Here is a 16,735-nt window from a genome sequence, read left to right as displayed (position 1 = left end):
AAAGTATAATTCCTTATTGTTAAGTCTCAGATTGTTTGGGCCTTCAGCCTCCTTTTTTATATTATTTAAGGATAAAACCTTGCGCTTTCTGCCCTTTAAAAAATTATTGTAATTTTTTTAAAATCATGAGCCTTCAGCCGTTTTAACAATTAGAGAGGTTGTACCCTTAAGCTATAAGATTGTGTGACATATTCAGTCGATAGTTAAGTTCGGAAATTGCGCTGTATTGTTTGGGCAACTAAATAAAGGGTAGTGCAGTATGTAACTGACAGCCACTCATTTTTGGCCCCTTTCCATAATTCCAACTACCTGTTCTGCCCTGCGTATTTAACCAGGCGTTTCAATTACAAAGGGAATTCAGTAAGTAACGCAAAACCTTTTTTTGTGAAAGCAGGTTGTTATTCAGAATTCCAATATGGCACATTATACCCCACTTTTTTTGCTACAAACCCCTATTTTTCAACATAATTTCTGTTCAATGTGCCACTTTACGGGTATGGCCTGTATCCGCGCATGGCACCATTCTACAGTTTTACGCCGGAGTCAGTGTCTTGCTGCATCAATAACCTCCCCATCATCCACGCACTGCCTTCCGTTGAGCTCGTCCTTCACGGGCCGCATAGATGCTTTTTATAGTTTCTTGTTAGGGGCGAGAAACCCGGCGGTCACATCCCCTTAAGAACCCCAACTAGTGGACGAGTGTGTCACCACTACCAACAGAGACGTACAGTTGAGCAGCGAGGTGTTTGTGATTCGTCGATTACATCGAATGAGTGTATTCGCAATTTGCAACACCGCAGGAGTCACAGCTGTAAGCGGTCGGCCGCATGCTGGAGATACAGGTTTGCGCCACCTTGTTGCGATGCTGACGGACGATACACCCAACGAATCACGGTGCTTTTGTTCACCGCTTGGTCTCTGTAGTCACCATAAAATCGCCTATGAATATCTGCGATGCCATGATTTTGAGCCAAAAGAAACTTGATGACGGCTGGAAAGAGATTTTCACTCTACAGTGGAGTGTATGCTAATATGAAACTTCCTGGGAGATTAAAACTGTGTGCCGGACCGAGACTCGAACCCGAGATCTTTGCCTTTCGCGGGCAAGTGCTCTACCAACTGAGCTACCCAAGCGCGACTCACGCCCATTCCTCACAACTTTACTTCTGCCAGTACCTCGTCTCCTACCTTCCAAACTTAACAGAAGCTCTACTGCGAACCTTGCAGAACTAGCACTCCTGAAAGAAAGGATATTGCCGAGACATGGCTCAGCCACAGCCTGGGGGATGTTTCCAGAATGAGATTTTCACTCTGCAGGGGAGTGCTAGTTCTGCAAGGTTCGGAGCAGAGCTTCTGTTAAGTTTGGAAGGTAGGAGACGAGGTACTGGCAGAAGTAAAGTTGTGAGGACGGGGCGTGAGTCGTGCTTGGGTAGCTCAGCCCGTAGAGCACTTGCCCGCGAAAGGCAAAGGTCCCGATTTCGAGTCTCGGTCCGGCACACGGTTTTAATCTGCCAGGAAGTTTCATATCAGCGCACACTCCGCTGCAGAGTGAAAATCTCATTCTGGAAACATCCCCCAGGCTGTGGCTAAGCCATGTCTCCGGAATATCCTTTCTCTCAGGAGTGCTAGTTCTGCAAGGTTCGCACGAGAGCTTCTGTTAAGTTTGAAAGGTAAGAGACGAGGTACTGGCAGAAGTAAAGCTGTGAGGACGGGGCGTGACTCGTGCTTGGGTAGCTCAGTTGGTAGAGCACTTGCCCGCGAAAGGCAAAGGTCCCGAATTCGAGTCTCGGTCCGGAACACAGTTTTAATTTGCCAGGAAGGTTGATCACAGCTCTCTGCTTGGAACGCACCTCCGTTACAGACGCCATTTTGAAGGCTACATACAGTCCCGCCACCTATTGAAACTTCATGAAATTATAGGGGCTGAAGCGGGAGTATTCCACGATGTCCCACAAAAAGTTCCACATTTTTCCAACTGACATCTGCCAAGAGAAGAAAATTGTTGCATTACTTATTGATCACACCACGTATTTAGTTACAACTGATAGCTCAAAATTATGAATCAGCTTTGTATCAGATGCTAGTTGATCTCAAGGAACTGCAACATAGTTCCCGGGTTCGATTCCCGGCGGGGTCAGGGATTTTCTCTGCCTCGTGATGGCTGGGTGTTGTGTGATGTCCTTAGGTTAGTTAGGTTTAAGTAGTTCTAAGTTATAGGGGACTGATGACCATAGATGTTAAGTCCCACAGTGCTCAGAGCCATTTGAACCATTTGAACTGCAACATAGCCGGCCGAAGTGGCCGCGCCGTTCTGGCGCTGCAGTCTGGAACCGCGAGACCGCTACGGTCGCAGGTTCGAATCCTGCCTCGGGCATGGATGTGTGTGATGTCCTTAGGTTAGTTAGGTTTAACTAGTTCTAAGTTCTAGGGGACTAATGACCTCAGCAGTTGAGTCCCATAGTGCTCAGAGCCATTTTTGAACTGCAACATAGTCTAATTTTACCCTTTGTTTCACAAGTGGGGAGGCCTTTGGTTTTTTTTTTTTTTTTTTTTTTTTTTTTTTTTTTTTTTTTTTTTTTTTTTTGTGGTAGCCGCGCCATTCACGCGGTATACGCCCAGGCAGTACAGACTTCAGCAACCTCCAGCAGCTGCCAGATAATGTAATATAAAACTGTTTACAGTGAAAACACGTATTTTTACAGTATCCACTGTTGTCTAGGAGGTCTGTTTCTGTTTTGTCCTTACGTTTGAAACGTATTTCACAGTCGTAGTGCTGTAATAATTTGACGACTATATGCGACTCTACACCACTTTAGAAAGAACTGCGCAGGAATCATAGAGATAGGACATAATCTTCACTTTCCGTTTTTAAATGCATTATGTATTCAGTCAAGAGAACCTTATATGTTTTAGTTGTGGAAGTCCTCTTTTCATTTTTGTACATTCGCAGAATATGCACAGGATGGAAGGTTACACGCGCCGGCCGCGGTGGCCGTGCGGTTCTAGGCGCTCCAGTCCGGAGCCGGGCTGCTGCTACGGTCGCAGGTTCGAATCCTGCCTCGGGCATGGGTGTGTGTGATGTCCTTAGGTTATTTAGGTTTAAGTAGTTCTAAGTTCTATGGGACTGATGACCACAGCAGTTGAGCTCCATAGTGCTCAGAGCCATTTGAACCATTTGAAGGTTACACATTAGCGTGCTATTCGATGTCAAGAGCAAAAAGCGCAAATTTTTATCAGGATTTTAAAACAATGTTTTTTGTGCACTGATATCAGCGTTGTGATTAAGAGGTAGGTTCCTTTGTTACGATCTTCCATGGTGAACTTCAGTCTTTGGTGTTGAGTGTTCAAGTGAGCAAAAACTGTGCTACGCAATTATGGTGGCCGTCTTCTTCAGCATATCTGAACGAGTATTTAACATTTGAATTCAGAGTTCTTTGTTCAAAAATTTTCTTAAGTGATCAATAAAAGTTTGTCAAACGTGAATCAAGAAGAGATCATTCGCCTAAGTCATCTAAATAATTACAGAACTGAAAATACTTCGGGTAAGTTCGTTTTGATTCTCGCGAGAATCGTCGAATGGGATAATGGGTACCACTAGGGTTTTCATGCAGTGGTTTTGTTTTACCGTCCACATTCCGCGTCGTTCACCTTAAACGACTGTACCACCTTTAGGAATGATTGTCCATCCCAGGGGCATAGCAGTGTCCCACTTTCCTGCCTCTCATTCAGACTCAGAAGAAATGATAATTAAATCAAGACCCTAAGCTGCCGACAGGTGTTGATTTACATCAACGGGAGCACTTGAAAATGTGTGCGCCGACCGGGACTCGAATCCGGGATCTCCTGCTTGCATGGCAGACGCTCTATCCATCTGAGCCACCGAGGGCACAGAGAATAGCTCGAAAGCAGGGATTTATCCCTTGCACGCTCCCCGTGGACCCACATTCCCAACTTAATGTGCACACACTACATTCGTAGCGCCCCTGTCCCTTACACTCTTTACTCGCGGCAGACAATCTTACCGAGTCCCATAAGGGTTCGGGCAATGCGTGTGCATCCGCACAGACGAAGGTCAATAGCCGGTTAGCCTTAACTGTATGAAGATGGTATCTGTTCTTTTCGACATGTCATATAGAATTTGAAGAGGTTGTCAGCACATGGAACGAATGGTCTTCAAGTGCCAGAGGATAGACGCTGAAGGATGGGTCACTACTACTGCACTCATGCAGACATTTTCCCCTCTCCTCTACTAGAATGTGACGTCAGGATTGTCCCTTTCTCGATTCAATGACCATACTAGCATTTCATAGTGACAACACAAAAAGTGGTAGTAACGACCGACGAGGATGAAAAATATGACACGAATATTGGAAGAAGTGGCGGACCAGAGTACTGTCAGCACCACTTTCCAGTATTATTGCTGAAACATTGCTGGAGCTTTAGAAAAAGTAAGAGGCATAAATCGAAGAGTAGAAAGAACGTCAAATAAATACGCAAATGACCAGGCAGTGTTGCCGAATCAGAAGACGAACTACGATTTATGGTGGAGAGCATCATAAAGATGTGAAAAGAGTATGAAATAAGAGTAAGAGTAGGAAAGACCAAGGTGATGAAAATCGGTAAAAATAATGATTCTGTCAAAATATTATTGCAAGGAAAGGCCTTGGAACAAGTAAAATGATCTATGTACCTACGAAGTTCAGTGACAAAAACTAAAAGGTGTGTGGAGAAAATAAAAAGTGGGATATTATGGGTAAAAAACTTTCAAAAGATTTGGCAACACCCTTGGTTCCCCCCCCCCCCCTCCACCCCTAACACCACCACCACCACCACCACCAACATCACGTTTGTTGAGCAGTTTAAAAACGTACCTATACACAGAAAAATCAGTACTCAAACTGCCGCCTGCAGACAGACAACCCCATGACACTAGCATTTCTGCTAGCAGGTGCTAGAGCACCTGTGAGCGAGCCTGCAGAGGCCTAGGATTCCATCACAGATTGTCTTTATACAGGTAAATTTTTAAAGAGCTCAACAAAGCAGGCGGTTGACATTGAGGATGTTGCCGAGATGGGGATTTTTAGAGGGGCCCTTTGTCGTTTTAATCATGTATTTGCAATGTTGATAATTGTTAAGATTTCTCCTGTTATAATATACGGTTCTTCAACTGGCCGTTTACCAATTCATGTTACCCTCCATGGTCACGTCACAGAATGGCGCGAACAGAAGTGCTGAGAAAGCCTGAACACCCTTTGATGCTTCAGATCATGTTCAAATTTCGTCGAAAGCTTTTGAACGGTTGCTGGTGGTCCCTGTATACCAAAGCAAAAACTGCGGTCGCACTGGACTCCAGAGAGACGCCATGGCAGTTGATGGCGTTGCTGGCCCACAATGTACTTAGAAAAGCGTTGATCCGTCCTGGGAGAGGGTGGGGGGCGGGGGAGTGGGAAAGGGGGGTGAGCCGTGTCATAGGTTGTCAACAACGCTGTTCATCATACTGTGAGCTGCCGATCGGTGGGAATTAGCGTACCGTGGAAAGGGATGGTTTCATTGATACACTCTATGGCACCGTCTAAGCTCTTTTCGTGCCGATTCCGAGCTGCGGTATGTGTCTGAAATTTTTTCCTCGCCCACCCATAAGAAAACCGCGTAATTTCAACGCCGGACTTTTCGTTCTGAAATCAACCGCTGAGGCATCAGAACCATTCGGGAACCGTTGTGTTAACGTCCTCATCATTGGAGAATTCTTTCCTCGCCTGATGTTCCCCCTCCAGTGCCTCTCCGATCAGTACCACCCACGTCTTCGCGGCCATGGTCAGAGGGTTGGTACCATTTCACTACGGCTCTAAGCGACATGCGTTTGGTCCATAAACCAACAGCATTTCGGGGTGAACCTGTCCGCATGTAATTTTGGCGTTTTGACCACAAGAATAGTACTGTCCAGCATACTTCGACTCTCGGAGTGAGTTTAATCGTACCGCAGCAGGTGGGAATCCAGAACATGTACTCTCTCTGGCAATGTATCACTCTTGTTGTGCAATGGTCTTCGCGCATGACTTCATGCGTGACGTACTTTCTGCAGCCCCCACTCGTAGCTACATTAAGGGCAGGGACTAGCTTAGTCCACAAAGAACACAAGACAAGAATAGCATAAGTCGTACGTAGTTTGGGGCAATAAAGCACAAAGACAAATAACTACAAATTTAAGGGTTGGGTCTGTAGGTACACCGTCTCCATGTAATGTCTGCCACTCATTTCTATTTACTGTAAATATGGAGTTCTTTGAATGTTGCAACGTTAGTGTAGTTTTATCAACTTAATGCTAAAGTTCAAAAAAACAACGTCAAAGACGTTGCTGTAAGTTCAACAGGGTCCCCTAACCTCAGACAGAGAAATTAACTTTTGTCAATCATCCCTGAAAGTCTGTAACATCATCACAGCGTCAACCCGTATATCGTAAGTACGTAAGCTGAAGATAAGAAACTGTACGCCTCCACTTTCCTTGAACAGCTACGATCACCACTGCAAACGGATATTAGTGAATGACACGCCACTTCGTTACGATTTATGAAGTTTCACCATGGAATCGGGATAATTATGACGATTACGATTGCTAGCTTTCTCATTACTCATATTATTAATAAAGCCAGACTATCCAATTTAGAAAAGAACACGAGCAACCTTCACTTGCAAACAGGGTAATAAATCGGCCATGCAGAACGGGCACCCAAGAAAACCGGTGACCGGTTCATATAACGGTCGGCGACCCAAAGGAGCCACCAGGCGTTTGTTGACGTTAAGATTACCGCCATCAGTATGGTTAAGCACTTCAGACCGGGATTTCCTCCATCCTGGTTCGCATAATATGGTCTTGCCGTAAGCAACTGCACAGTGATAAGGCTACTGCTCGCCACGAAGATTTGTTCCAGGTGAACGGTTACAGACACATAATGTAGAACAAAGCGGGAATTATATCAAAATGTTAGAAGTAGTTACAATCAAGCTACAGTAGCCCATTACAAACAGTACTGTAAGGTGCTTAAAATGTTATTGGCTGGCTCTAATCACTATGGGACTTAACATCTAAGGTCATCAATCCCCTAGACTAACTAACCTAAGGACATCACACACATCCATGTCCGAGGCAGGATCGAACCTGCGACCGTAGCACCAGCGCGGATCCGGACTGAAGCGTCTAGAACCGCTCGGCCACAGCGGCCGGATAAAAATGTTATTACCGAGGCAAAGAGTATGTGGTACACAAATAAAATTAAAACCATATGGTCAGTTGTGAAGGAAGCGTCTGGTCAGCAGCACAAGGTCGACGATATAAAGTCAGTTCGTAGTAAAAATGTTTTGTTACTGATAAATCAGATATATGTATAGTATTTAACAATCATTTTCTGAGCATTGCTAGTGAATTAAATAAAAATTTGGTTTCTACAGGGAATCATATAGCTCTCTTGGAAAGAGTCTCTCCGAGTCTAATGTCTGAAATACTCCTCTGTGATACAGACAAGCTAGAGATTGAGTCAATGATAATATCGCCGGCCGGAGTGGCCGTGCGGTTCTAGGCGCTACAGTCTGGAGCCGAGCGACCGCTACGGTCGCAGGTTCGAATCCTGTCTCGGGCATGGATGTGTGTGATGTCCTTAGGTTAGTTAGGTTTAATTAGTTCTAAGTTCTAGGCAACTGATGACCTCAGAAGTTAAGTCGCATAGTGCTCAGAGCCATTTGAACCATTTGATAATATCACTGAAGACTAAGGTCTCACATGGGTCCGATGGAGTGCCTAGCAGAATGTAAAAGTACTGTGCTGCAAATCTCAGTCCTAGCCATATGTGTAATTTTTCCTTTAGGAATGGCCAGTTTCCTGAACGATTAAAGTACTCAGTAGTAAAGCCGCTTTATAAAAAGGGAGAAAGGGATAATGTAGACAATTTCAGACCTATTTCTATGCCATCAGTGTTTGCTAAAGTTGTTGAAATGGTTGTGTATGTAAGGATAATTGATCATTTTATATCACATAATTTGCTATCAGATGTATGGTTCGGCTTTAGAAGTCGTTTAAGTACTGAAAATGTCATATTCTCTTTTCTCTGTGAGGTACTGGATGGGTTAAACAAAAGGTTTCAAACGCTAGGCATCATTTTTTATTTAACTCAGGCGTTTGATTGTGTTGATCACAAAATATCGCGCCAGAAGCAGGACCATTACAGAATACGGGGAGTAGCTCACAATTGGTTCACCTCTTATTTTAACAACAGACAGCAAAAGGTCATTATTCACAGTGTTGCCGCGCGAGATTAGCCGAGCGGTCTGGGGCGCTGCAGTCATGGACTGTGCGGCTGATCCCGGCGGAGGTTCGAGTCCTCCCTCGGGCATGAGTGTGTGTGTTTGTCCTTAGGATAATTTAGGTTAAGTAGTGTGTAAGCTTAGGGACTGATGACCATAGCTGTTAAGTCCCAAAAGATTTCACACACACATTTGAACATCACAGTGTTGAGAATGGCTCTGATGTGGAGTCTGAGTGGGGTATGGTCAAATGTAGGGGGGGGGGGGGGTGCCCCAGGGATAAATGTTGGGGCCACTCCTGTTCCTTATTTATATAAATGATATGCCCTCTAATATTCTATTCTATTTGCTGACGACACTAGCTTGGTAGTAAAGGATGTTGTCTGCAACATTGACTCGGTTTCAAATAGTGCAGTTCACGACATAAGTTCATGGTATGCAGAAAATAAACTAACGCTAGATCACAGTAAGGCTCAGTTTTTGCAGTTTCTAACACACAATTCATCAAAACCCGAAATTTTAATTTCACAGAATGGGCATATGATCAGTGAAAATGGACAGTTGAGATTTACAGGTGTTCAGATAGATAATAAACTGTCATGGAAAGCACACGTTCAGGATCTTGTTCAAACACCTAATACTGACATTTTTACTATTCGAACGGTATCAGAAGTGAGTGATCGTTCTACACGAAAATTAGTCTACTGTACTTATTTTCATTCACTTATGTCGTGTGGTATCCTAAAAGGATATTTTTGTCTCAGAAACGGGCGTTTAGGGCAATAAGTCATGTAAGTTCGCGAACCTCTTGTCAACCCCTGTTTACTAGTCTCGGTGTTTTGGCATTGGCCTCTCAATATATATATTCGTTACTGTCTTTTCTTGTTAACAGTATCATCTTATTCCAAAGAATAAACAGCTTTCAGTTGGCAGAAATCCAACCTGCATTTGGATCGGACTTCCTTAACTCTTGTGCAGAAAGGTTTGCAATATACTGCGACATCCATTTTCAATAAGCTACCACTCGAATTCAAAAATCTTAGCAATAATCCACGCGCTTTCAAATGGGTCACTCCTTCTATTCTGTTGAGGAGTTCCTTGAAAAATTAAGCTGATTCTTATGTTATATTATTGATTGCGTTTACTTAAACTAATGGCTTGACATTTTTGGGTTCATAAACATTTTATTTTTATGTACTGACACGTTCCATGACCTTAGGGATTTGTTCCCCAGTTTGGTACTACGGAACTTGACGTGTAAATAAATAAATAAACAGTTGCTGGCACGACTATTGGCAACGGTTATTACGTAATTGGCTCCACGCTTTACATTGAAGGATACATACATAGACTATTTCTCTTCGGAAGGAAATAAATGCGTAAATATAGGCTTCTATATGCCTCCGCGATGTTTATCAGAGAAGTTTCTTTTCATTTTTAACGTACTTCATTCGCTGCTCAGAAGAGCAGGCAGGACTGTTATAGACGTTGGTGCTATTGAAATACACCCACTGGCTGGGAGTAGGGAAAGAGTAGGGAGAGAGGCAGGACTGTTATAGACGTTGGTGCTATTGAAATACACCCACTGGCTGGGAGTAGGGAAAGAGTTAACATTTAGGAATATTTGGAAACGTCTGTAAAAATTTGGCCGGAACTTTTGGGGGACGGGGAGGGGAAGGGGTAGAGAGGATGGTTAGATTTAATTGTAATTTGTTTCTGGGACAAAGTTGTTCACAGTCCCAGACAAAATAAATATATGTGTAGATTTGGTTGACATATCCCCTGTCCTGCTGCAATGAAATTTCGGGCTCAACTATTTCTTTTCTTCTAAACTACATACAGAAAGCTTCAATGACTAGTAAATGATGAGTAATACAATAATAAAACAAGATTCTTATAACTCGTTTATATGTTCTCCATTGATCAATTGTTAATATGAAAATGATTTCACTTGAGCAAGCCGGATGACGGTGGATTTATGCCTTCCTCCTCAAAATATTCCTATATTTTTTTGAAATTTCTTTCGTGTAAATTTCTCACTGTTGTATTATTCACACGCGAAGCCTGTCCAGGTTCTGAAGTTGGCAGCAACCATGTGACTGCACCGCCACTCTGTGTCCGGGTCCGAGAGCTACCCTCCTCAAATGGTTCAAATGGCTCTGAGCACTACCCTCCTCAACCCGCGTGGACGGACAGGTCACCGCACGTCGCGCCTGCCAAACAACCTGTCTAGCCTTCTCTAGTCTTGTCTAGTCTAGTCTAGCACGCAGTCCAATCGTTGTGCTGCGACATTCGGCCTCTGCTACTACTGAGGGTGCACAATCGGACCTTCTTTTACCCTGCGTAGTGCAGTAATTCGACGTGTTATGGACCCAGGAAATCGTTGGAACTCCTCTGCGGAAGTACTGAATCATGCTGATTCTATAGCCGTCCATAATTGTGAAAGTGTTACCGGTGCAAGATTTTGTGCATGACCTGACCTCTCGATTAAGGCCCATAAATGTTCTATGGGATTCGTGTCTGGCGCCGCGCGGGATTAGCCGAGCGGTCTCAGGCGCTGCAGTCATGGTCCCGGCGGAGGTTCGAGTCCTCACTCGGGCATGGGTGTGTGTGGTTGTCCTTAGGATAATTTAGGTTAAGTAGTTCAAAATGGCTCTGAGCACTATGCGACTTAACTTCTGAGGTCATCAGTCCCCTAGAACTTAGAACTACTTCAACCTAACTAAGCTAAGGACATCACACACGTCCATGCCCGGCGCAGGATTCGAACCTGCGACCGTAGCGGTCTCGCGGTTCTAGTCTGTAGCGCCTAGAACAGCTCGGCCACTACGACCGGCGGTTAAGTAGTGTGTAAACTTAGGGACTGATGACCTTAGCAGATGTCCCATAAGATCTCACACACATCTGAACATCATCGTGTCTGGTGATCTGAGTGGCCAAGTCAGTCGCCCGAATAGTCCAGAATGTTCTTCAAACCAATCGTGAACAACTGTAGCCCGGTGATGTGGCGTAGTATCATCCATAAAAATTCCATCGCTGTTTGGGAAGATGAAGTCAATGAATGGCTGCATATGGTCTCCAAGTAGCTGAACATAATCATTTCCAGTCAATGCTCTGTTCAGTTGGAACAGAGGAACCTGTCCGTTCCACGTAAACACAGCCCATACTGTTATGGACTCACAATCAGCTCGCACAGTACCTGTTTGACATCTTGGGTCCGTGGCTACGGGGGTCTGCACCACATTCGAACCCTACCATCAGCTCTTACTCATCTGACGAGGCCACGGCTTTCAAGCCGTCTAGGGTTCAACAGACACGACATGAAACCAGGAGAGGCCCTGCAGGCGATGTCGTCTGTCGGCAAAATCACTCGCATCGGTCACCTGCGACCATAGCACATTAAAATCAAATTTAGACGCACTGTCATAACGGATACGTCCGCTGTCACATTGATTTCTGCGGATGTTTCACGCAGTGTTGCTTGTTTGTTAGCACTGAAAATTGTACACAAACACGCTGCTCTCGGCCGTTAAGTGAAGGCCGTCCGCCACTGCTTTTTCCGTGGTGACAGGTAATGGCTGAAATGTGGTTTTCTCGAGACACTCTTGACACTGTGGACCTTGGAATATAGAATTCCCTAATATTTTTCGAAAGGGAATGTCCCATGCGTCTAGATTCTACTACCAACATAAAAAAAACTTTGCATAACCCCAGTTACCAGAACTCCTCAAGATGGACGTTGACTGTGGATATTGTATCACAGACAAAGTTCCTTTGACTGTACAGAGATCTCACAAAACCCACGCCGGCCGCTGTGGCCGAGCGGTTCTAGGCGCTTCAGTCCGGAACCGCGCTGCTGCTACGGTCGCAGGTTCGAATCCAGCCTCGGGCATGGATGCGTGTGATGTCCTTAGGTTAGTTAGGTTTAAGTAGTTCTAAGTCTAGGGGACTGATGACCTCAGATGTTAAGACCCATTGTGCTTAGAGCCATTTTGAACCATTTGAACTAAACCTGGCCAAAGATGTGAACAACCATGCATGAGCACCGCCTATTAGACGGAGGCGTCCGACAGTCAATCATTCCCAGTCATTCCACCAGGAAGGAGGTACACGGATCGTGTTGTCTGTAGTTCAACCATGCCTAGACGGTCAATACCACGGTTCCATCGCGTCCGAATTGTTATTCTGTGCCAGGAAGGGCTCTCAACAAGGGAAGTGTCCAGGCGTTTCGGAGTGAACCAAACCGATGGAGGAGATACAGAGACAGGAACTGTCGATGACATGCCTCGCTCAGGCCTCCCAAGGGCTACCACTGCAGTGGATAACCGCCATCTACGGATTATGGCTCGGAGGAACCCTGACAGCATCACCATCATGTTGAATAATGCTTTTCGTGCAGCCACAGGACGTCGTGTTACGACTCAAACTGTGCGCAATAGGCTGCATGATGCGCAACGTCACTCCCGACGTCCATGGCGGGGTCCATCTTTGCAACCACGACACCATGGAGCGCGGTACAGATGGGCCCAACAACATGCCGAATGGACCGCTCAAGATTGGCATCACGTTATCTTCACCGATGAGTGTCGCATATGCCTTCAACCAGACAATCGTCGGAGACGTGTTTGGAGGCAACCCGGTCAGGCTGAACGCCGTAGACACACGGTCCAGCGAGTGCAGCAAGGTGGAGGTTCCCTGATGTTTTGGGGTGGCATTATGTGAGGTCGACGTACGCCGCTTGTGATCATGGAAGCCGCCATAACGTCTGTACGACAAGTGAATGCCATCCTCCGACCGATAGTGCAAGCGTATCGGCAGCATATTGGCGAGACATTCGTCTTCATAGACGACAATTCCCGCCCCCATCGTGCACATCTTGTGAATGACTTCCTTCAGGATAACGACATCACTCGACTGCAGTGGACAGCATGTTCTCCAGGTACGAACCCTATCGAACATGCGTGGTATAGATTGAAAAGGGCTGTTTATGGACGAAGTGATCCACCAACCACTTTGAGGGGTCTACACCGAATCGCCATTGAGGAGTGGGACAATCTGGGCCAACAGTGCCTTGATGAACCTGTGGACAGTATGCCATGACGAATACAGTCATGCATCAATGCAAGAGGGCGTGCTACTGGGTATTAGAGGTACCGGCGTGTACAGCAATCTGGACCACCACCTCTGAAGGTCTCGCTGTATGGTGGTACAACATGCAATGTGTGGTTTTCATGAGCTATAAAAAGGGCAGAAATGATGTTTATGTTGATCTCTATTCCAATTTTCTGTGCAGGTTCCGGAACTCTCGGAACCGTGGCGATGTAATACTTTTTTTGATGTGTGTATCATTTCGCGTTCAAGGTCTTAATTCCCGTCGTGCCGCCACATTCACGTCGGAACCTTTTTACATGAATCAGCTGATTATAAATGACAGCTCCTCCAATGTACTGCCCTTTTATACCTTGTGTACGCGATACTACCGGCATATGTATATGTGCGCATTGCTATCCCATCACTTATGTGACCTCAGTGTGCGGACTCGGCATAGCTCAAGGATTTGTTTTGTTTATTGATCTGGACTTGTTACTAGAAAGCAAGTGTAGTAAACAGTTTATGAAACACTGCGTGTGAATTTCATACTTTTGCTGTCTGTAAAAGAATACACAAACTCCTTGGCATCCACTGCAGGACGGCGAAACACTGTTCAGTTGTGTTCTTTTCTTTGTTTTAATTCAAATTTTAATGTGTCAATTATTTAAATTCAGACGTTTTGCGCAACATGGGCCAGTAGTTAAAAAAAGGCAAGGGTCGAAAAACAACCGTTAGTGTCCCAGTTCAGCCTTCCTGATTTAATTTCTCTGGGTTTACCTAAATCACTTCAGCCAAATTATAGTATGGTTTCTTAAACTGACTAGCACGCTTCATTTCCATGATTAGAAAAGAATGTGTCTGTTTATGTTGGTTTGCTCACCATCTTCGCTCTTAGGTAGTCAAACTAACTGAAGAGGAAGCACAGTGTAAAGGGACTCAGCTTACTGTTGGCATTTAGCCACTTCATTCGAAGCACTACGGGACTTAACATCTGAGGTTATCAGTCCCCTAGACTTAGAACTACTTAAACCTAACTAACCTAAAGACATCATACACATCCATGCCCGAGGCAGGATTCGAACCTGTGACCGTAGTAGCCCCGCGGTTCCGTACTGAAGCGTCTAAAACCGCTCGACCACGGCGGCCGGCTACTGCCATGCTAACGACTTACTCATCATCCTGTTTTGGCTCACGTCTTCAGCACATTTGTCATTGTAAGAACGTTGCAGACTATACTGGCTGCACCTTCAGAGTAAGATGAACCACGTTCATCGAGGACGGCAATCCCTTGAGAACTTGATATTAAGAGGACCACTTACAAGGATCTCCTATTGAATGTTAATGCTGGCGGACAGTAAGAGCTGAGTAGGAGACCACACTTCCAGTTTTCTCCGTCGGTTAGTTAACGGCAAGACACGTGTGTCTCGCCTTTGCTTTGGACACTACTCCTCCTGTACGTCTAACACATGGGCGGCCTTAGAGAAACTTGCTTCAAGAAACCTCACACCATAAACCTATCCTCTTTGCTTAATGTAAATGAGTACAGTTAAGTGAGTGGATGAATACATGGTACACCAATTAACGTACCGCACGCTCACTTTCTTCATTATAATGACAAACGACGATCGTGGTGTACGAGCGGACAGTATTGCCATTGCGAATAAGAGCAATGTTCTAGAATATACAGGGTGAAACATAATTAATAATGAAACCTGCACGGATGACAGTATATGATGAGAGAAGTAAAGACTTTCCAGTAAACATGGATCGTCAACGAGCCGTTCGTGATATGGATGCAAAGGCGCGGTTATAAGCCACCACTACATTCAGCATGAAACAGTGTCCTAACTAGTACGGATATGTTTAATAATGTAAATTCTCGACCGACTTCCCATTTAAACTGTCTCAAATATACAATACAGCACTATTTCATCACCTTAAATGTTACAATTTGCTATACACTCGAACCTGTTGAAAGAGATGTTCGACGTGTCGTTCTCGCATTTGGATGCAATACAGCAGTACTGCACTTCCTACAGATTCTTTCAAACGTCCTCGGATCATCTCGTAAATATTGACAAGACTGTACAATTCACTATCCTCGTTACTCAACCGTATCAATTGGAGGCTGTACGCTTCGCTTTTGAGATTATTCTAGACAGAAAAACCCAGATGCTTGAGGGTAGATGATGTCGGCCATGATACAGGAGATTCTGGGACTAATGTGACGAACCCCTCCCCCCTGCTCCCCTAATTTCGTGTGCGCCATGCTCAACTAGAGGTGACAGTCATAAAATCCAGTAATGTTGGACATCGTGGTACTCTGGGTTTCTACAAAACGAGAACATCCAGTATTTGAAAATATTACTCATTGGATAGATTAGCAACGTTAAAATCTGCAGTATGAGTTACTTTACGGTAGTATTTATTTCTTCCGCAGTTAAACAAATCACGCCACTCCTGGAGAATGCTTACCGCAGCTGATACTATTAATCCTTAAGTATAATGTTTACTTTCTGTTCTTGTATGTATAGTAGCTTAGCGCCAGCTGATTCGCTCGCGCAAACTGTACGGTCTGCACAGATTCTGTTTTTCTTTAATCGAATTTTTATGTTGTTCACAAATTGAAACACCTGAACTTTTCACGCTAATTAGGGCCATAAAAGCATGGTCTTTCCTCGGATATACTTCTCACTAGAAAGCGATTCTGATAGCAGGAGTCCAAGATTTTTGTTAATCATGCCTTTTCTGTTCTTGTGGAGATATTGTAGTGGATACTTTCATCTTCCAATACATATTTTTTAAATATCTAACCGAGAAATGAATTACGAATTTTCATAGTTGTAGTTTAAAAACTTTTTAATATAACTAAATATTTTCTTAACAATTTTCATCCCCCATTTCATCCCCTTAGGAGCTGAATTTACAAAAAGAGTGAAACACGTCCTTTTTTTTACTAACCAAGAACCCAAATACAAATTTTCATAGATTTAGCTTTTAAAATGCTTTCATAATGAAATAATTGCCGGCCGCTGTAGCCGAGCGGTTTTAGGTGCTTCAGTCCGGAACCGCGCTGCTGCTACGGTCGCAGGTTCGACTCCTGCCTCGGGCATGGATGTGTGTGAAGTCCTTAGGTTAGTTAGGTTTAAGTAGTTCTAAGTATAGGGGACTGATGACCTCAGATGTTAAGTCCCATGGTGGTTAGAGCCATATGAACCATTTTTTGAATGAAATAATTTCGTGAAAGTTTTCACACCCTATTTCACTCCCTTATGGGGCCGAATTTCCAAAAACAATGAAACACTTTTTGTTTAATTTCAGAGATGTATCTCTAGAAATGTTTTACTTG

Source organism: Schistocerca piceifrons, chromosome 2 (genome assembly GCF_021461385.2).
Source record: "Schistocerca piceifrons isolate TAMUIC-IGC-003096 chromosome 2, iqSchPice1.1, whole genome shotgun sequence".
NCBI classification, from domain to species: domain Eukaryota; kingdom Metazoa; phylum Arthropoda; class Insecta; order Orthoptera; family Acrididae; genus Schistocerca; species Schistocerca piceifrons.
The sequence above is the reverse complement of the archived record's forward strand: the minus strand, read 5'-3'. Positions refer to the sequence as shown.